The sequence below is a fragment of the Oryx dammah genome, unplaced genomic scaffold (genome assembly GCF_014754425.2).
Source record: "Oryx dammah isolate SB20612 unplaced genomic scaffold, SCBI_Odam_1.1 HiC_scaffold_2, whole genome shotgun sequence".
Lineage (NCBI taxonomy): Eukaryota > Metazoa > Chordata > Mammalia > Artiodactyla > Bovidae > Oryx > Oryx dammah.
The window spans coordinates 98,956,443-98,961,287 of NW_024070186.1; the positions used below are offsets into that span (position 1 = coordinate 98,956,443).

Sequence of the window (4,845 nt, forward strand, 5' to 3'; positions counted from 1 at the left end):
TGTAGCTGTTGTCAGGCAAGGGCTCTGGCCAGCAGAAACCAGAAGACACACTGGCAGGGCTCACACACATGCCAAAGGGTCATGGAGTGGTCCATCTGCAAGCTGTCATCAAGCCAGAGGGCAAGGCTATCTATGTTCATCCCATCACTCCAAATCTTCTCTTCTCAGGGTCACTAGTCTTCTTTTAGTTAATGGCTACTTTTCAAGGGAACTAGGAAGTGTAGAATTTATTACTATATTTCTTATTTGTGGGTAAAACATTCAGATAGTTCCACCCTACCTTTTCAATCCAGTCTTCCACTATGTTTACGTCTTTTGTTCCTACCCACATACCCACTATCCAGCTTCCCAGAAATTCCTCCCCAGCCCTTTCTGCTGTCATTTCTGCCTGGCTTTTGCTGTTTCTCCTTCATTGCCATCTCTGCCTTTCAAAAGGCTGCCCACTCTCCATCGCCATTGCCTCTGTGCAAGCTTTCCTGGTGCCTTGTTCTGAGCTAGGCATTGCTCCACTGAAGTGCTTCTTTTCATAGGACTTGGCAGATTTGTGCCCATGTATTTCCAACACCAAACTGTGAGACCCATGATGGCCTGTCTCTTATTTTTATATCTTCTAAATTGCCTAGCACAGTGTCTTATACATACTGCTGCTGCTGCTAAGTCGCTTCAGTCGTGTCTGACTCTGTATGACCCCATAGACAGCAGCCCACAGGCTCCTCTGTCCCTGGGATTCTCCAGGCAAGAATACTGGAGTGGGTTGCCATTTCCTTCTCCATACATATACTGAATACTCAAGAAATGTATCCTGAATTTAAATTTACAAACTCAAAATCAAAAAGGCTGATGGAGGTATGATTATTATAAGGATATACAGATACATTTGATATATAAATAAAAGCAGCTTTATATGACAAAGATAAGAACAAATAATGGGAGAAAATATTTGCTACATATATAAGGTAAAATACTATTACCCTGAACACATCAGCTCCAAAAAATCAAAGGGAAAAGACCAAAGATCCTGTAGATACATGGACACTGGATACAAAAAGCCATTTTACAAGACAGGAAATTTAAATGTCTAGTAAACATATAAAATGATATTCAACCTAAGTAAGAATCAGGGAAGTGCCAATTACTAAAAAATAAAGGTATCATTTTTTTCCCACATATCAGATTGTCAAAATTAGCAATTTTGATAGAATTAACTAAGAGAGTTACAGTGAATAAGCAGTTTGTGATGGGAGTATAAATCGTATGGTTATTTCAGAGAGCAGTTTGCAAGTATGACCAAGTAATTCTAGTTTTCAGTATCTATTCAAAGACCATACATGTGCACAAGGAGGTAAATAGTACAACATGCTTTGTGGCAATAAAAATGGGAAACAAACCTCACTATCTTCTTTGCATGCAGGCTTAGTCACTCAGTTGTCCAACTCTTTGTGAACCCATGGGTTTTAGCCCTCCAAGTTCCTCTGTCCATGGGATTCTCCAGGTAAGAATACTGGAGTGGGTTGCCATTCCCTTCTCCAGGGGATCTTCCCAAGCCAGGGATCTAACCTGGGTCTCCTGCATTGCAGGCAGATACTTTACCATCTGAGCCACCAGGGATACCTTTGGGGATGCAATATCATGAAGCAGCTGAAAAGAAAAAAAAAAAGAATGAAGTTGCCTCTGCAGAGAAGTTCTCTCTGTCTAAAAAGCCACCCCTTTCTCTATCCTTTCATCCCATTTTCTTTGTAATTCCCATCATTTCATGTTATATTTCTCATGCACATGTACATTTAACTGTTATCTTTCTCCCTAACAAGTAAGACTAACAAGAATGAGACTTCACTTGTTTTTCCATGCGATATACACAAGCCCCTGGCACACAATAAAGGCTCAATAAATGACCATTGAATGAACAATGTAGAGCTATATAGAGAAACATGGAAATATCTTTAAGGCATACAGAATAAGAAAAGGCAAGTTATGGAATAATACACATAGGATGATATAACTTTCATAAAGTATGTACAAAATGATTTTGTTTACTCTCTTTTTTTTTTTTTTGCAATATCCTTCTAATAATTTCATTCTGTCCTTATCCCTTCCTATATCAAGCTTGACCATCCCAGGCTCATTACCCTAGCAGAAAGAAATATTTTGGCAGAAGGTAGAAATGTCACATACATATTTCTTCCTAAGGCTGGTTTTCAAAAGTGTAAGTTCTTGTAAGGGAATAGAGAGAATTCTGTCTTCTCCCACCTTACTCCACAGCATGCTTTTTTTTAAAAAAAACAAAAACAAAAACAAAACTCCACCTTGAACTGAGAAGAAGGGCTAATGGGGCAAGTAGAACTGGACATGGAACAACAGACTGGTTCCAAATAGGAAAAGGAGTACGTCAAGGCTGTATATTGTCACCCTGCTTATTTATCTTATATGCGGAGTACATCATGAAAAACGCTGGACTGGAAGAAACACAAGCTGGAATCAAGATTGCCAGGAGAAATAGCAATAACCTCAGATATGCAGATGACACCACCCTTATGGCAGAAAGTGAAGAGGAACTAAAAAGCCTCTTGATGAAAGTGAAAGTGGAGAGTGAAAAAGTTGGCTTAAAGCTCAACATTCAGAAAACAAAGATCATGGCATCTGGTCCCATCACTTCATGGGAAATAGATGGGGAAACAGTGGAAACAGTGTCAGACTTTATTTTTTGGGACTCCAAAATCACTGCAGATGGTGACTGCAGCCATGAAATTAAAAGATGCTTACTCCCTGGAAGAAAAGTTATGACCAACCTAGATACCATATTCAAAAGCAGAGACATTACTTTGCCGACTAAGGTCTGTCTAGTCAAGGCTGTGGTTTTTCCTGTGGTCATGTATGGATGTGAGAGTTGGACTGTGAAGAAGGCTGAGCGCCAAAGAATTGATGCTTTTGAACTGTGGTGTTGGAGAAGACTCTTGAGAGTCCCTTGGACTGCAAGGAGATCCAACCAGTCCATTCTGAAGGAGATCAGCCCTGGGATTTCTTTGGAAGGAATGATGCTAAAGCTGAAACTCCAGTACTTTGGCCACCTCATGCGAAGAGTTGACTCATTGGAAAAGACTCTGATGCTGGGAGTGACTGGGGGCAGGAGGAGAAGGGGACAACAGAGGATGAGATGGCTGGGTGGCATCACGGACTCAATGGACGTGAGTCTGAGTGAACTCCGGGAGATGGTGATGGATAGGGAGGCCTGGTGTGCTGCGATTCATGGGGTCGCAAAGAGTTGGACATGACTGAGCGACTGAACTGAACTGAACTGATGAGAGTATAGATTCCTTTGGTGAGAAAATATTGCTCCCAGGCAGAGCCAAGGAGATGAAAGGCCCAAGGGAGTTCAGGCAGCAGAGATCTTGGAAGTCATCACAGAAATTCTCTTGCTTTATAGGCAATACAGGTAGACTCTTACTATACCATCTTGATGTGGCAAAGGCAGTCTCAGTTCTAAAGATCTAGGTGAATGGGAACAGGGGTTTTCTCCACAAATGCCTACAGGACAGATGACTTAAAGGACCAGATGCTTTTCTAAATAACACCAAATTTAGATGCAGCTATGGCAGAAGAGAGGACAGAAGGAACTGATGAAGTAATTTTTTTCATGCTATTAAAATGAGTATGAATAAAGCTGTGTCTACATATTCCAATAGATACATAGAAAAAGGTCTGGAGGATTACAGGAATGCACAGAGGACTGTGAGTAGCAGCGAAGGAAGGTTTTAATTTATCTATAACATTTGGATTTTGTACGCACAATGTATATATGTACTCTGTATAGTTAAAAGTTCAGTCACTCAGTCATGTCCCACTCTTTGCGATCCCGTGGACTGCAGCAAGCCAGGCCTCCCTGTCTATCACCAACTCCCAGAGTTTACTCAAACTCATGTTCATTGAGTCATCCAACTGTCCCGTCCTCTGTTGTCCCCTTCTCCTCCTGCCTTCAGTCTTTCCCAGCATCAGGGTCTTTTCAAACGAGTCAGTTTTTTGCATTAGGTGGCCAAAGTATTGGAGTTTCAGCTTTAGCATCAGTCCTTCCAGTGAATATTCAGGACTGACTTCCTTTAGGATGGACTGGTTGGATATCCTTGCAGTCCAAGGGACTCTCAAGAGTCTTCTCCAACACCATAGTTCAAAAGCATCAGTTCTTCAGCACTCAGCTTTCTTTATAGTCCAACTCTCACATCCATACATGACTACTGGAAAAACCATACCTTGATTAGATGGACCTTTGTGGGCAAAATAATGTCTCTGCTTTTTAATATGCTGTCTAAGTTGGTCATAATTTTTCTTCCAAAATGTAAGTGTCTTTTAATTGCATGGCTGCAATCACCATCTGCAGTGATTTTGGAGCCCCCCAAAATAAAGTCAGCCACTGTTTCCACTGTTTCCACTGTTTCCCCATCTATTTTCCATGAAGTGATGGGACCAGATGCCATGATCTTAGTTTTCTGAACGTTGAGCTTTAAGCCAACTTTTTCTCCTCTTTCACTGTCATCAAGAGGTTTTTTAGTTTTTCTTCACTTTCTGCCATAAGGGTGGTGTCATCTGCATATCTGAGGTTATTGATATTTCTCCTGGCAATCTTGATTCCAGCTTGTGCTTCCTCCAGCCCAGTGTCTTTCATGATGTACTCTGCATGTAAGTTAAATAAGCATGGTGACAATATACAGCCTTGACGTACTCCTTTTCCTATTTGGAACCAGTCTGTTGTTCCATGTCCAATCCTAACTGTTGCAGTTAAAAGTAAGAATTTCCAAAAGATTTAAAAAATAAAAGGTAAGATAATCTGATATACTTTCTTGCCAAAATGTAGGG

The 4,845-nt window shown here is 40.9% G+C and overlaps 1 non-coding gene across 1 annotated transcript; it reads right to left on the reverse strand.

Annotated features, from left to right (window-relative positions):
• Window positions 1–1,536: 1,536 nt before the first annotated feature.
• Window positions 1,537–1,608, reverse strand: TRNAC-GCA. Its single transcript has one exon. It is a non-coding gene; the product is annotated as a tRNA-Cys (tRNA).
• Window positions 1,609–4,845: the final 3,237 nt, after the last annotated feature.